The sequence below is a fragment of the Chlorocebus sabaeus genome, chromosome 17 (assembly GCF_047675955.1).
Source record: "Chlorocebus sabaeus isolate Y175 chromosome 17, mChlSab1.0.hap1, whole genome shotgun sequence".
Classification (NCBI taxonomy): domain Eukaryota; kingdom Metazoa; phylum Chordata; class Mammalia; order Primates; family Cercopithecidae; genus Chlorocebus; species Chlorocebus sabaeus.
Genome location: NC_132920.1, coordinates 71,452,231 through 71,468,251, shown reverse-complemented (window position 1 = coordinate 71,468,251; position 16,021 = coordinate 71,452,231). Strand labels below are relative to the sequence as shown.

Here is a 16,021-nt window from a genome sequence, read left to right as displayed (position 1 = left end):
ATTAGTACTTGTGAAATAGCCATCAGTTCTAAAGGGATCCGTAACCAGGGAAAAAGAGTCTCTAAATGAGTTGTAATGGAGATCATGAACAGTAAATTAAAATAAAGGAAAGCAAACAATCGAAACCCTTCCACAACGATCTCCAAAGGTAGGAAACTGCAATGAACTGATTTTAATTGATTTCCCTCTTTAAATGTTCAATTTTGAAAGGGAGTATTCCAAAATGAAAAAAAAAAAATACATAAAGAAAGGCAATAGAAAGCAAGTTAGATGTATATTATGCCTGCAGATTTCAGATCTGAGACGGCAAGTTAAGATGTGGAATTGCCCCTGTGTATTTTTAACAGAGTTAAAAGACTGGGGACCCGACAAAGGCCATCAGGTTGCACTAGCACTACCTCCTCTAAGTCAGCCTTCAGCTACTTTACCTTCTTTTGCCATCGTTCGTTTTTGACTTTTGTCCTTTGCCTCTCACTCAGCTTCCTTATGGCATTTCCTGTTTAACCACTCACATGAAACCATAGCTGCATCCCTTCCAGTAAGCCACTACCTTCTTGTGGAACACATCTAACACTTGCTCATTCTTTGTTTCTTGCGTGACTCTTGAATGTCTCTGGTTTTTGTCCTGACATGCTTCTTGTCACTGTGTCAACACACAGATGACCCAATCATCATGCAGGTAACATTTAAAGACCAAAGCATTTTATATATAACCCATCTAAGAAATCACGAAAGTCTCTTATTCGTTTTTTAAAGGTCATCTACATTCCTTTGTACTTTTAACAGGTTAATTTATCTTCAAAATATGTATAATAGAATCATGTTATATGGGAAGTGAGATTTTCCCCTATTTGCAAGGTAGCATGTTAGCCTCGTACAGTTTCATGGATGCTGGAAGAAGACATGAGACTCCCAGGTCAGAAATAAAGAACTTTATTACTCTTAGCAATAGCAGTAGCCAAAATATCAGCATCTATGTTAGTTTCCTGAGCCCTGATTTCCACAGGGTTATGTGAAGAAGACTGGGTGATGCTTGTCCATGCAGGGGGTTGTGTTACAGAAGAGAACTCCAAAGTTAGGGAACTTCAATTTTTTTTTCAATTGATGTTATGATTGTCCTTTGCTGTGGAGGAAGACACTATATTTAATACACTGGAGAGTAAGCACATTTGCCCTTTAATCTGGAGGAAGACACCATCTCTATCTTTCAAGACTGTTCTCAATACAAACATTTGTGGAAAGACAGTCTAGGACAAAGGCAGTTAGTGCTGCCACTTATAAGCAATCAGAAATATGAAAGACCTGTAAAATATTGTTTGCTAACAGTAGGGCTAAGAGTAGAGCACATGGAAGAGGACTGCCCTGGGTGCAGGCAAGACAGATATTCAGCATCTTCAATAGTATCAGTGATCAATGCTCTTTCCTGAAAACAAAATACAACAAAACAAGTGGGTTTTTTTTTGCTCTAATTTTACATTTGTTTCAATTACAGTTGAGTTTGAATAACATATGAGTAATATTCAAATTAGAACATTTTATTTTTTATCCTTAAATACAAATAACATGTATATCAGAGTTAATTTGGGGAAACTTTCAGTTATACAGTAAGTGTTCCAACACACAAGACTTTACAGAGTAAGTTGCAAAAGGATACAAATACTTCAGCATAATTCAAGCTCACTTTGGGTGTTTGTAAGTCCAACCCATGAAGGACAATGAATTTCTGAGTTAAAACAATTAAAAGCACAAGGATCATAGAGACAAAGAGATACAACTTGAGTTAATTCAATTCTGTCATGCTGTGTGATTGTTTGGAGGATTTTAACTGTGTTTAATTTTTTTTTTCCATTGCACAGACATTTGAAAGCTAATACAATTAATCCTGGGGAGAAGCACATGTTGAAATTTCAAGAATTTATTATGAATAAAATTTTTACAAATCTCTGTCAAATGTATCCTTATGTTTAAAACTTTTCCTAATAATTGGAATATCTGTTGTTTAATGAAAATGAAACTTTTTAAAAATTAAAATTAATAAGTGTTAACTAATGAAGTATAAGATGGATTGAATCTACATATAGTATCTATTGAACACATATGTGCACAAAAAAGAGACAACTGTCACAAAATTATTGACAAATATATAAAACTGTCTTGAAACAGAAACTGTAATTTTATTATTCTTTGCTGTGACAACCCAATATTTAGGTACAAGATTTTTCTCCTTTTTCAAAAGATTTATTAGTGTAATTGAACAGTATCAAACCATTAGTTTTTTCCTTTTTGTACTTTTAGAGTTTTTTGTGGTTAAAAATTTTACTGGCATGATTATATATATGAAGTTAAATAGAAAATCTTACTTATTTTCTGGCCATTAATATTGTTTATTTTATTTTATGATTATTACTGAGCATAGTTTGCTGTATGGGAGAAAGAGATGATAAAGCAAACAAGCAAATAAAACTATCTTCCCCGGGTGTCAAATGTGCTACTGTAGGGCCATCAACAATGAGCCAGCACAAAGATTATGACTAACCACTAGTCTGAATAAACGTAACTGAGTCTTCAGTATTAACAAAATCTAAAGTGACTGAAAATCATAGGACTGATTGGGGTTGTTGTTAAGAGAGCCATCCTCCAGAGTAAAACAGGAATTCTGCAGCACACGGATAGTACAGTTACTGGGATGATCTAACTGTTTCTTTTTCGTACCTCAATAAGTCAAAACTCCTCATTGTACCAGTTATGTTCTACTTTCTTGTTCCAGCTATCATGCAAGAGTCCTTGAAACAATCTTGGTTACAATATACAACCTTGGTTACATCAATTGCCAAGGCCTTAGTGTGTTGTACCTATATATTTTATTAATATATTAATACAATTACTTGATACCACAATTTCAATATGCAATTATTACACCCATTTTATAGCTTGAATTATTTCATCAAGCACACTTACCTTAAGAAGTTGATCCAGAAGTAAAACTTTTCTAAAGAGTTCACCCCAATCCCCCAGAAATATGCACTGTAGCTTCTAATCACACATTAAAATAGCTAAGGTAGCTGAGGTAGAGTAGAATTCACTAAACTAGTGTAAATAGATAAATATATAAACAGATAAATGATATAACTGGGATATTGTATGTCTTCATAGCACCTATATTCATTATTAGAAAAATATTACTACAGAAGAAGTGAAATTGTCCTTACTATAGAGACATGTTAATTGCACTTATATGCATTAGTTTAGCGAGAAAAGCAAGATCACACATAGATTTCTTCTCCAATCAATTTCCCTAAGTATAATGTTTTATGCAGTCTTTGGCTTATAGATATTTTTGTTTCTTTTGTCATATAAAAATTCATGAAATATGTAGGCAACTAAATTTTCATAAGTATGACAGTTTTAAGTTTCTAGTAAATAAATTCAGTAATCATCCTATATCAAATTTAATGAAGTATTGCAATTCTTATCTCTTTACTGTAGTACAAAATTTAGCCCCACATGATGGGGTTGAGGGGTCTGGATTGATTTGCTGCCTCTTCTGTTCCTCTTTAATGAAAATGAAAATGTAGGTATTTTCTTCAAGTGACTGAGAATTGTAAAGAAAGATGCAAAATACCTGAAAATATCGACAGGTCCTAGAAGAAAACATTAGCAATTCAATATGTCTTCCCAATGGACACAAAACTCAATAAGAAAAAGAGTGGTTCCACATATTATTCTATCAGACTCCTCTTGTATTTTGTTTTTGATTACATCATTTAAACTGAGGTAAAAATAACCCAGTAATACAAGGGAAATGGAAATGATTAGAAACCCTAAGATGGGAGACAACACTGCTGAAATTCTTCAGTGAGCAAAGAATAGCTCTAGATATAAGTGAAGTCTTAAAGATAATCTCTACTTTGTAAGAAATTTATCACAGTATTTTAAAGCCCTTCTTGCCTTAAATTCTATCTCTTTACAATGGCATAAAGGAAGCAATATTAAGAACGAACTATATCTGTAGTCAGTCTTGAGGCTAGACAATCATCAATGTTACATTTGCCAGGCATCTCCCAGAACCTTTTCAGAGGTTCCAAACTGTCAGGCAAAGATGTAATTCCCCAAGGGAATTATACAGGAGAGGAGAAATATCACCAGTCTCTCACCCTTATTAATGCCTGTGCAGACCAGGGTCCTGCTAGAATATTCCAATAATCTAACTTATTTAGAGCACTCCTTTCTAACAGTTTCTCTTTCTCTGGGACACACACATCCAACACACACACACAACTGATAGGGAAGAAGAAAAAAGTTTTCTAGATCCACAAAAGTTCAGGCTAGATACATGACTCAAGGTAATTTGTATACAACTCCAAAGTCACCTCTTTAGACCACTTGGAAATATGGTTGCCTGCAGAGTGTCTGTCACAGGCTGAATTGTGTTTCATACAAAATTCCTAAGTGGAATGTGGAAGCCCTAACTCCCAGGATCTCAGCATGTGACTGTATTTGGCATCTTTAAAGAGTATTGAAAGAGGTAATTAAACTAAAAGGAGGTCACTGGGGTGGGCCTCTTCAATATGACTGTTATTCTTGTAAGTAGAGGAAATGAGGATACAGATACACTCAGAGAAAAGGACATGGGAAGACACAGGAAGAAGATGGCCATCTAGTAGCCGAGAGGAAAAGTCTCAGAAAAAAACAATCTAGCAACACCTTGATCTTGAACTTCTGGCCTCCAAAATGGTGAGAAAATGAATTTCTGTTGTTTAAGCCACCCAGGCAATGGTACTGTGTTATGGCAGCCCTGACAAACTAATGCAGTGTCTATGAACCCCTACTGAGGTTCAGGAATGCCATGGCAGTAGACTGAATTCACAAGTTCATTCACCAATGTTTTTGGAGAACTTGACATGCCCTGTGCTAATATTTCCAGCTACACAGACGAATGTGAGACCAAGCTCTTTAACGTCACTGCCTTTCTAAATTTTCATGGGAGAAGCGTGCTGCCACACTGATATCAGTGAAAAACCCAGGGCTTTGAGTCCAAATGACTGATTTCCCTAGATCACTGGCTTCCCTCTCCTTTATGTTCTGAACCTTCTTCCCCTAATCCCTTGTTTGAATTATCCATAACCACAAGCAGCAACACTGAAAGCCTTCTGACCTTTAAAGAAGCATTTGAACAGATGTTCACCTCACTAATAAACAAGGAAATGCAAATGGAACAAAACAATGAGATGCGACGTTTCACCCTTCAGATTTATATACTTGGAAGGTGCAGGCTATGTTTAAATTATCTGAAGAAGTATTCTCAGAATATATCAATGCGATACGAGGATTACTTGAGATATTACAAATGATACACAAAGAATGAACAACTTTATTTTGCAAACTGTAAGTTAAACAAAGAAAACAGATATTTTACTGCACTATGCCTCAGGCTCTTTAATCACAAACGTGCCTCAAGAATCTCTAATGCAGCAGTAATCAGTGTTTGCTACACATTAAAGTCACCTGGGGTTTTTTTTTTAATTAAAAAAAAAAATCTGATGCCTTGGTGTGACCCCCAGAAGTTCTGACTTAATTGGCATGATGTATAGCACGAACATTCAGATTTTTTAAGCTTTTCTATGTGACTTTAATGTGCAGCCAAATCTGGGAAGCTCTATGTTCTATAAATAAAAGAGAAAGAATGGTGAGTTTCCCCAAATTAGTTAACCATACAGGTTTTGGAGTTTTTGTTGTTGGCTTCTTTACCAATCGCCGACCAGCACCTCTAGAGGCCGTCACTCTATCAGGCCAGCAGCTTCTACATGGTGCAGTATGTGATAGAAACAGTGGATCCCATGGTCCTGTAGTGGTCCTATGGGTCCTGTGGTTTTATGCAATGTTAGACAGTTTCCTATATTTTTGAATTGAACACTCTGTAAGCTTGAATAGTAGTGGTGTTTGAGTCCTAAAGGCAGGAAAACCAAACAGATTGCTGATATATTCATTAATTTTAGTCAAGATGAATTGCTGTCTGTAGGAGAGTAGAAGAGGTTCAATAACATCAACTTTCTACTAAGTGGCTGGCTGGTGTTCTCAAAGGATGGTGCCATTATCAGGAGCTTGGGATGGTCAGTGTTGCTTGGCAAACTGAACACTTGACAGCAGCAGCAACTATTGTCAGCCTAAGTGCATGAGAGTTTGTCTTACTCTATTTTTTCTGCCATAACAAAATACCTTAGAGTGGATAATTTATAAAACACCAAAATTTATTTCTTACAGTTCTGGAAGCTGAGAAGTCCAAAGTCAAAATATCAGCAAATTCGGTGCCTGGTTAGGGCTGCTCACTGCTTGCAGTATGGTACCTTGTTGCTGTGTCCTCACATGGCAGACAGCAGAAGGGCAAGAAAATACTCTCTGTAACATTGGGCCCTTTTATAAGGATGCTAATCCTATTCATGATAATAGGTTCCATTCAGGATGGAGGTGATTTAAGCACCTCCCAAAGGCCATACCTCTTAATACTTTTGCATTGGGAATTAAGTTTCAACATGAATTTTGGAAGACACACTATCATTTCTACCATAACAGAGTAGTACAATTGGATAGCCTTTATCCCTGCACCACAATACTCTCTTTATGCTCCTATGGGGCCAACACTGGGGTAGCTGTAACAGAGATTGTATGACAACTAGCTGACTCATTACACACTTTTGGAGATAACGTGTCTCTGGTATTTGTTAATAAATAATGCAAAGATCTTCACACTTTGTGCCTCTTGCCTTGTTTGTGCTCAATAGTAGATACAATACTTCTGTGCTATAAAAGATTGCTACAAGGCCCATGCAACCCTGTAGAATCTAGCTCATAATGAACAGTTAAGGACCATGGTTACTTATTCCATGGCCAGGGATGCTGTTTCTATCAGGATGCAATAGCATGCTGGGAGCTGATTTTTGAATAGTTTTACATTTTCTGCTGCACATGACATGGTTTTGCTCCAAAACTCTTGGGATCTATCTTGTGATGCTAATATCTGGGCTTGCCATGAACTCTACTGTGGCATCTTTTCCCACGATGGTTACCTCTAATGGCATGAGATCTGCTAGGTCACAAAGGTCTATGTGACAGGAACATCTGGACTACAACCATTAACTGCTAGATCCCTTTTCTCCTCTGGGCCCTCCTCAAAGCTAGACCTCTATGTCACTCAGTAAATGGGTCTAAGCACCACTCCTATGTGAGTAATATGCCCCCTCCAGAATTTGAGAATACAAGGAAGCCTCTAGGGCATTATGCTACCTTCTTAGCTGTGAGAAGTGAGAGATGTAGTATGTTCCTGAATTTGTAGGAGCGTATCTTAGCATGTCCTACATTACTATAGACCACAAATTTCACTGACTTTTCACAGATCTATGACACTTTGAAGACTTTATCTTCAACCTTCTGGAGCACATAGTCTTCTGTTCTCATTATTATGAAGTCATTAATATTAGACTAGCGTGACATTCAATGGAATGTCCAGATGGTCCAGATGCCTTTGGATTATAAAACGACATAGCATGGAAGACATAACAGAGCCCTAGAGCCAAGAATCTAGGTGTTTATTCCTGTCCATCTCATGTAAATGTAAACTGCTTCTGGTCTTTCCTCTTAGTAGAGATGGAAAATGCATTCCATTCACTAGATCAGGGTTTCTTAATATTAGCACAATTGACATTTGGACTGGACATTATTTGTCACGGGTGTTTGTCCTGTGCGTTATATGATGTTTAGCAGCATCTCTGGCTTCTACCTACTGGATGCCCACAGCACCATATCAGTCACGACAGTAAAAGAAAAAAAAACATCATCAGTTGAGAATTATTGCAGTCACTGAATAGCCATATTTAAACCCAAAGCTCTATTAATCTGTTCTAGCAAAGCTATCATATGTAGCACAGCAGGTATAAATGATACTATTTGTTTGGCTAAGTTTGTAGTATTCCACTGCTACCCTCTAGTATCTATGTCATTGACCCAGGGGACAGCTGGTGAATTAGTGAAGATATGATGGCAAATCCCTTCCTTGTATATTAAGGTCCTTATGGGAGGCACTAATTCCTGATGTCTCCTCAGGATGCAATGCTGTTTTTGATTTACTATCTTGATTTGGGGAGTGGGGATGGGGCAGTACTTTAGGAGGCTGAGGCAGGAAGATTACCTGAGGTCAGGAGTTTGAGACTAGCCTGGCCAACATGGTGAACTCCTGTCTCTACTAAAAATACAAAAATTAGCTTGGCCTGGTGGCGGGCGCCTGTAATCCCAGCTACTCGGGAGGCTGAGACAGGAGAATTGTCTGAACCCAGGAAGCGGAGGGGTTGCAGTGAGCTGAGTTTGTGCCATTGCACTCCAGCCTGAGTGATAAGAGTGGAACTCTGTCTCAAAAAAAAAAAAGTTTCTACCTGGCTCCTGTGATAGTTCTTACTCCACAGGTCAAAGAACCAGTGTGAGTTTCTGTAACTACAAAATATGTCCACTGTAAAATACATTGACAAACCAGGAAAATGATCCCTGAGTGGGTGGGTGAATATAGACAGCCCACTGTGAGCTGTATGGACATGAGCCAAGACTCCATTCATTACCTGTTGCCCATGCACCTTCTACTCTAAGAGAAGGAATGGGATGACAAAATTTTGGTGGGTTTCCAGGAATAAGTGTCAACTCAAATATAGTGTTGAATAGCTCTCAAAATTGTTAACATTGTCTTTTAATCAGTGTATGATAACCTGAGTAAGTGGTGGGAGAGGAAAGCAGAGATAATTACTCTACATGCAATTGCCATGGTGTTGCAGAGTTCTTAATCCTAGAAACTCAGCTTCTCCTTCAGTTGTGGCTTCTGGGTCTGAAAACTAGCCCAAGTATCTAAATCGATCAAGGGAGCTGTGGTAGTTTATTGGGTACTGTCTCAGCCCCTTAAACATCCACCCTTGATTTCTTTGGGTTGTATAGATTAAAGAAAACCCTCATTTGGTTCCCATCTATCTTGCCTCTGGGATTATCCTGTTTTATTAAACATCATCATAGCTTTCTGTAAGTCAGGCTCTCTTGAGTGCCACTTTGTCCTTGATGCTCATTACAATAATTGTGACATTAACTAGGTATCTAGTTAATAACTGGATACCTAATTAATAATTATTTATATTAAATTCTCTCTGTTTATATAACTGATGTGGTTGTTGTCTCTTGAATGGTCTCTGGTTGATAAATACAATACGTATTTGCTAATGGATCAGTAAATCTATTTCTATTGGGACTCTTCCACAACATTTTCAGGGAGAATACCCACAGGACTTTTGTTATAGAAATTCCTATCATCTGGAATATTAATTTCATTTTTATATGTAGCTCAATGACCATGATTTCATGGTTCTACTTGCTCATTGTTCTTTTTTATTGTCTCTATTTTGAATGAAAACGTTATTTTGTCCTCTTAACTATAGTTGCTCATCTAAAGTATATAGGAGTTTCTGTCCAGTGTGAAATTCAGTCTTCAACGTTTAAAACCAGTAACAGAAGTACATTTCTCATCTTTATGACACCATTGCTACATGGAGAAGCAATTTGTGGTCTCAATATCATTCTCTATATTAGTTTCCTAAATATAGAAAAAAATTGTTACTTGGTAATAATCAAATAGCCTGCTGATAAATTAACAGAGAATTTAGTGCTTATCATGTTCAGAACCCTTTAAACACCTAAGCATTAGTTCCCATTTTGTAATCTTGCATCAAGTGTGATGTTGAGGGTAACCCAAGCCAATTTTGAACATTAAAGTTAATATTACTCAAGTGATCTCACTTCTGTTCAAGAAAATAAAAATTCCTTCCTAACAATCTGACAACACATTGCTGAATTAAATGTGGCATCTCCTTGGCATATTTACCAGTTTTAAAATCATAATCTGGAACAAACAGAAATTTAAAGCAACACAATACTAACTAAAAGAGAGCCCCACACCCTTTTGATTTCTAACCTGTAAAAATAAATTAAATAGATGTTGACATTTACATAAGCTTAATTGGAATTTCAATTTGCTTCTAAACATCAGATGTAGTCTTTGACATGTGAAACCTAAGAAGGAGGACCAGAATTAATGCCTCTTAATCCAGTGCAAATTGTTCACAAAGAGCTAGAAAAGTAGTTCTGTTGATGGAAAACACCCATCTCTCTTGTTGGAGGTGTTGAATTTCTTCAAAATAAGTGCATCCGTCATCTTAAAGTATTTCCTCGCTTATCTTTTGTGTAAAGGAATTTTCCTCCATTTTATAATGTATTTTGCATTAATCTTGAGTTGAAAATAAACTTCTTAATATTATTGGTACTTCATTGATGTGTATTAATCGATATAAAATTGGAGATTAAGCAAAAAATTAATTAGTGAGTTTAAACAGAGAACACAGCTCAGAATATCACACCCCCTAAATTCTATCTTACTTATCCCTGTCTCCTTTACTCTATTTCCTGGTGATAAATTTTGCTGTGTTTGTAAGTGGTGCTAAAATGACATAAAGAAGGTGAAGTATTCAAATGAAATTGACTCTCACAAAACAGGATGCTTATCTAAGGATAGGCAACAGAGTGAAGATTTAGGGAGAATGCTATATCTCATGATTTTGATGATCATCTCATCAGATCTTTATTTCTATCTATTTTGACCTTCTTCTTGTCCATTCCTGAGTTTAAGCACTCCTCAGGGACTTCTAGAATCCTAGCAACTACACATTCATGGTTTTTGTTTTCTTTTCTTTAATGTCAGCTCTAAGATTAGAGGACAATCTTGGTTTAGACAGGTACCCTGGATCATTTACAGATGCAATTCTAATGCCAAACCACTGGTGGGCTCTGGTCTTAATAGTTCTCAGCACAATAAGAATTGCAACAACATTATTTCTTTTGGCTTTTAAAATATTTCTGTAGAATGAAAGGCATTTCATTCCAAAATAGGTCACTTGAAACATGTCTATAGTGGAAAGGGCTATATTTTTACAGTCTCATTTCAAAGTTATTGATAAACAAAGCAAGCAATGTGCAAAAATACCAGAAGGTTTGGGTTCTGCTCAATAAAAACAAGTTAAATCTAAATTTAGGTTTTTGCCACGTCATTAGCCAAGCCCCAGTTGTTCCTAGGTATTGCAGCCCATATGGTCTGCAAGATCACCCACAGTCTTCAGGCTTCCTATTAGATGACCATATGGACTGACTGAAGTCCCAGGGAGCAAGAGGGCCATCCAGACATCCCACTGTCCAGCATTTCAGAGTATTTTTGCTTTGTGCATTTATCAGAGTACATTTTCTCCAATTATAGGTTTTTTCAAACTCATAATTTGATATGTTTTAAAACATTTTGATTTTTTTTAAATCTTTCTTTAAGTTATGGGATACATGTGCAGAACATGCAGGTTTGTTACCTAGTTATACATGTGCCATGGTGGTTTGCTGCACCCATCAACCCATTATCTAGGTTTTAAGTCCCGCAAGCGTTAGGTATTTGTCCTAATGCTCTCCCTCCCCTTGGCCCTGACCCCCTGATAGGCCCCGATGGGTGATGTTCCCCTCCCTGTGTCCATGTGTTCTCATTATTCAACTCCCACTTATGAGTGAGAACAAACATTTTGATTTTCAAATAACATTAAGCTCTTTCTCCTGACTATAGCTAATACCATTTATTTGACATCAACAATAATAATATATAGTCACTAACACTAAAATAAAGCTTCGTACTTTTAATAATTTAATTGAATGGTTTTAGGTTTGATCAAATTGTGATATTTCTTTTTATTTAAGTGGTCATTAAGTATTCTTTGTAAGAATTTCATTAAATTATTTTTCACTTATATACAAAGTATTTTGCATTAAAAAAATCAAAATGCAAGTAGTTCAAATATTTTATTTTTAGCCTTTATAGTTTTATAATACTATAGTTTCATGGCTTTAAAATTATATGTATTATATGCTATATAAAGGTATATATGATAAAGAGATATATAGAGGAGTATGTGTTTATGTGTGCACACCGGTCTGTCCATTTATCTCTTTATATTCTAAGTTTATAGAGGAAGGGAGAAGTGAAATGATTTAAACATGTACTATGTGTTAGGCCTATTTTTTCACTTTTAATACATTAGCTCATTTCATTCCTACAAGATAGGAGAATTAAACATAGAATAATAAGAACTCAGTAAGTTTAGACTGTGTTGCAATTTGTTGTTTTAATCTGCTGTTTCATCCTTCCAATAATATATGAGGCTTTCTAATACATTGTACATGAACAGTGGTAAAACTGATCTTCACACAGACACAATTATAAGGCAAAATAGAAAGTGGAAAGAACAGCAGCTTTTAAATCAAATCAGATCTGGGTTCTAATCTTGCTATGCATTCTTAAGCAAATTACTTAATTTTTCTTCTCTATAAAATAGACATGAATATTCATTTGATAGGGTTGTCCTGAAGATGAATTCAAATCACTTATGGAAAGTTCTTGACTTATGATTAGGATTTATTTAATCAATACCTGCTCCTTACTTTTTTCTTTTCTTTTCTTTTCTTTTTTTTTTTTTGAGACAGAGTCTTGCTCTTGTCACCCAGGCTGGAATGCAGTGGTGCGATCTTGGCTCACTGCAACCTCCGCCTCCCAGGTTCAAGTGATTCTCCTGCCTCAGCTTCCCTAGTAGCTGGGATTACAGGCACCCGCCACCACACCTGGATAATTTTTGTATTTTTAGTAGAGACAAAGTTTCATCATGTTGGCCAGGCTGGTCTTGAACTCCTGACCTCAAGTGATCCGCCCACCTTGGCCTCCCAAAGTGCTGGGATTACATGTGTGGGCCACCACTCCCGGCCAATAAGTACCTGCTCCTTACTTTTTTTTTTTTTTTTTTTTTTTGAGACGGAGTCTCGCTCTGTCGCCCAGGCTGGAGTGCAGTGGCCGGATCTCTGCTCACTGCAAGCTCCGCCTCCCGGGTTCACGCCATTCTCCTGCCTCAGCCTCCCGAGTAGCTGGGACTACAGGCGCCCGCCACCTCGCCCGGCTAGTTTTTTGTATTTTTTTAGTAGAGACGGGGATTCACCGGGTTAGCCAGGATGGTCTCGATCTCCTGACCTCGTGATCCGCCCGTCTCGGCCTCTCAAAGTGCTGGGATTACAGGCTTGAGCCACCGCGCCCGGCCTCCTTACTCTTATTAGTAGTAATATTTGGCAATTTACCTGAAATCTTGGAAAGTCAGTTTGTTGCAAACATTGGGATAATAATTTCTATCCTCAGAGTGATTGAGAGATTGTAAAATATTATATTTGTAAATTAAATGTAATATACAGTAAGTTATTTCTGTTGCTGCACAGGAAATAATGGAAAAAGAATTTCTAATTAGGAATTTACATCTTTGATTAAAAGTCATTATTATTATGGATATCAATAATGAATTGAAAGCAGTCATTATATCCATCAATATAACCATCAATATAAATGTCCTCAAGTTTGTTTATAGTTGATCTGGAATGACAAATTTCAGAGGACTTTAGCAGGGTGAGACTCTCCTATCAGTAACAGTTTTTGATTAAAGAATTGCAAGTGCATTGCTCCAAATGGCTATTAAGAGAGACCTCACCCTGTGCCAACACTGCCTGATCATTGACAGGTTAAAACCAGACCATTAGATTCCCAGACTTTGGCAAACAACTACTATCTCATAATTAGGTTGGCAGAATTTAATTAAAATTTGCATGTGCAGAGAAAAGGTAAAGTTTTCATCCATATATGATTACATAGCCTTTAGAAGTTCTCACTTACAAATTGTCAAGTTCAGCCATGGAGTCTCTGGGGATTATTCATCTGCTTTCTGCTTGCCCTCATTCATGGCTGGTGGAATTCATGACTGGTGAAATGTGCAGTATGATATTGGCTTGGTTAGAATTAGGTGAAGCTCCCTGGCTGATTGGGTCCCTTTTCAACTCCTATGCCCTAAAGATCTCTAAATCTGCACACTTTCTCCATTCAGTGCCTTGGTCTGGTCATTTACCCTCAGCCTCTGTCGCCACAAAGGACCTGATGGCTGACCCTCTACACCTCAGTTTAGCATCCATGCCCCAGGCAACTCTGGGTAGTATGGGAGAACAAAAATGCCTCAGGCCTTGAATTTCTCCCTGAGCCTTTCAGTTGATGTTGCCACGCCCTAGTTGTTTAGGGGAAGCTAAAGAAAGTATCTGTTCCCGGAGTTAAAAATTAAGAGCACCCATGGCCCTGTGTGCTAGCACGAGACCCTTACTTATCAGCACTTAGTGAGCTAAGCACAAAGAAAGTAAAATCTGGACATATACATCTGATTAGCTCTGATAGCTCTTTCTCCTTGTGCCTGTTACTTGTTCCATAATCCATAGGCATTGGAAAGAGCCTGGGTTTCCTTTTACTTTCCCTATATCAAATCCTTCTATCTGACTATAAAGCCAATTTAAACCCTTGGTATGCTACATGAGAGCTAAAGGAATCTGGAATATCCTTTTCCAGAAAAATAACATAACTTGAAAGGATATGTTTCTAACTTTGAGCATCCAAAGCTGCATCCTACCTGTATTTTTCTCTTTACGTTTATCTTGTAACAGTCTTAATTTCCCTACCCTAAGTTTTTCTTCCAAAAGATGGCTCTGGGCAATTAGGGTGACATTCATAGTCATGAAAGCACAGTAAAAGAGAAATATTAATAATTGCTTTTAGATATTACTCCCTAGTAAACAAAGTGTATCTTGATTTAATGAGGGGAGAGCTGGAATTCTTTTTCTTTATTATTATTTTAATCTAGCAGGATTAGCAACGTTGGTCAATAGAAGAAACTACACTTAAATGTATTAACGTAAGATAACATTTCTTTTCCTATTACAAAATAAAATTTAGCATTTACTCTACAAACACCTCGAGTGTCTACTATGATTCTGCCACTGTACTACCTGTTGGTGACACAAGATCCTGCTTTCCTGTGCAAAGCACTTGCAGTCTATTAGAAAGGAAAAAGCAGTCCCAAAATAATAACTATAAGTGCTTTTGTAGAATTCTAAAGTCAGTGTCATTCAAAGCACACTATGAGAGAGTACAGTAAGTACACTGTCTTAACTTTTGCGTCCTCCACTATACTTACTAAAGTGCTTTAAATTCAATTCTGTTGAATTCATTTGAGTGCTCCCAAGTGTGACTGTGCCAAGAAAGGCATTTCTCAGAATTGAATAGCAGATTACTAGGAGTATCTCTTAACGTTTCCAAGATTTTGACGTTCTATCCACCAAAATATGAACAATATTTTCTTATCTTTCCTCTTTATTGTATCATATGAATGAAACATCCCTTATTCTAAAACATCCAAATAAATTATTTTCCAAAAGTACATAGTTCCTGAATATGATCACATCTAGCTGTCTGAAATTTTTAGACTATAATACTGAGAGGTGACAACACGCTAGCAGCCCTCGCTCTCGGTGCCTCCTCAGCCTAGGCGTCCACTCTGGCAGCGCCTGAGGAACCCTTCAGCCCACCACTGCACTGTGGGAGCCCCTCTCTGGGCTGGCCGAGGCCAGAGCCAGCTCCCCCTGCTTGTAGGGAGGTGTGGAGGGAGAGGCGCCGGCGGGAACCAGGGCTGCGCGCCCGCGCCGATCCAGGCCAGTGCGAGTTCCCGCGGGCGCGGGCGTGGGACGTGGGCACAGGTCTGCACTGGGAGCGGCTGGCCGGCGCTGCAGGTCCAGGGCGGTGAAGAGCTTAGCACCTGGGTCAGCAGCTGCAGTGAGTGGGCCGGGTACCCCAGCAGTGCTGGCCCTCCGGCACTGCGGTGGAGTTCTCACAGGGCGTCAGCGGCCTACCCATGGGGCAGGGCTCGGGACCTGCAGCCCACCATGCCCAAAGCCCTGCGACCCTCTTCCCGGCAGTGGGTTCCTGCACTGACCAAGCCTCTCAGATGAGCGCCACTCCCTGCTCCAGGGGCTCAGTCCCATAGACCTCCCAGGGGCTGGGTGGCCCAGG

General features: G+C 38.0%; 1 long non-coding RNA gene across 1 annotated transcript in view; it reads right to left on the bottom strand.

Annotated features, from left to right (window-relative positions):
- Positions 1-962: 962 nt before the first annotated feature.
- The window catches only part of LOC140708952 (uncharacterized), a 149,614-nt gene continuing 134,555 nt past the window's right edge, over positions 963-16,021 (bottom strand). The window contains exon 4 of the long non-coding RNA XR_012089264.1: positions 963-1,123. This is a non-coding gene — a long non-coding RNA (uncharacterized lncRNA). The remainder of the gene's footprint in view (positions 1,124-16,021) is intronic.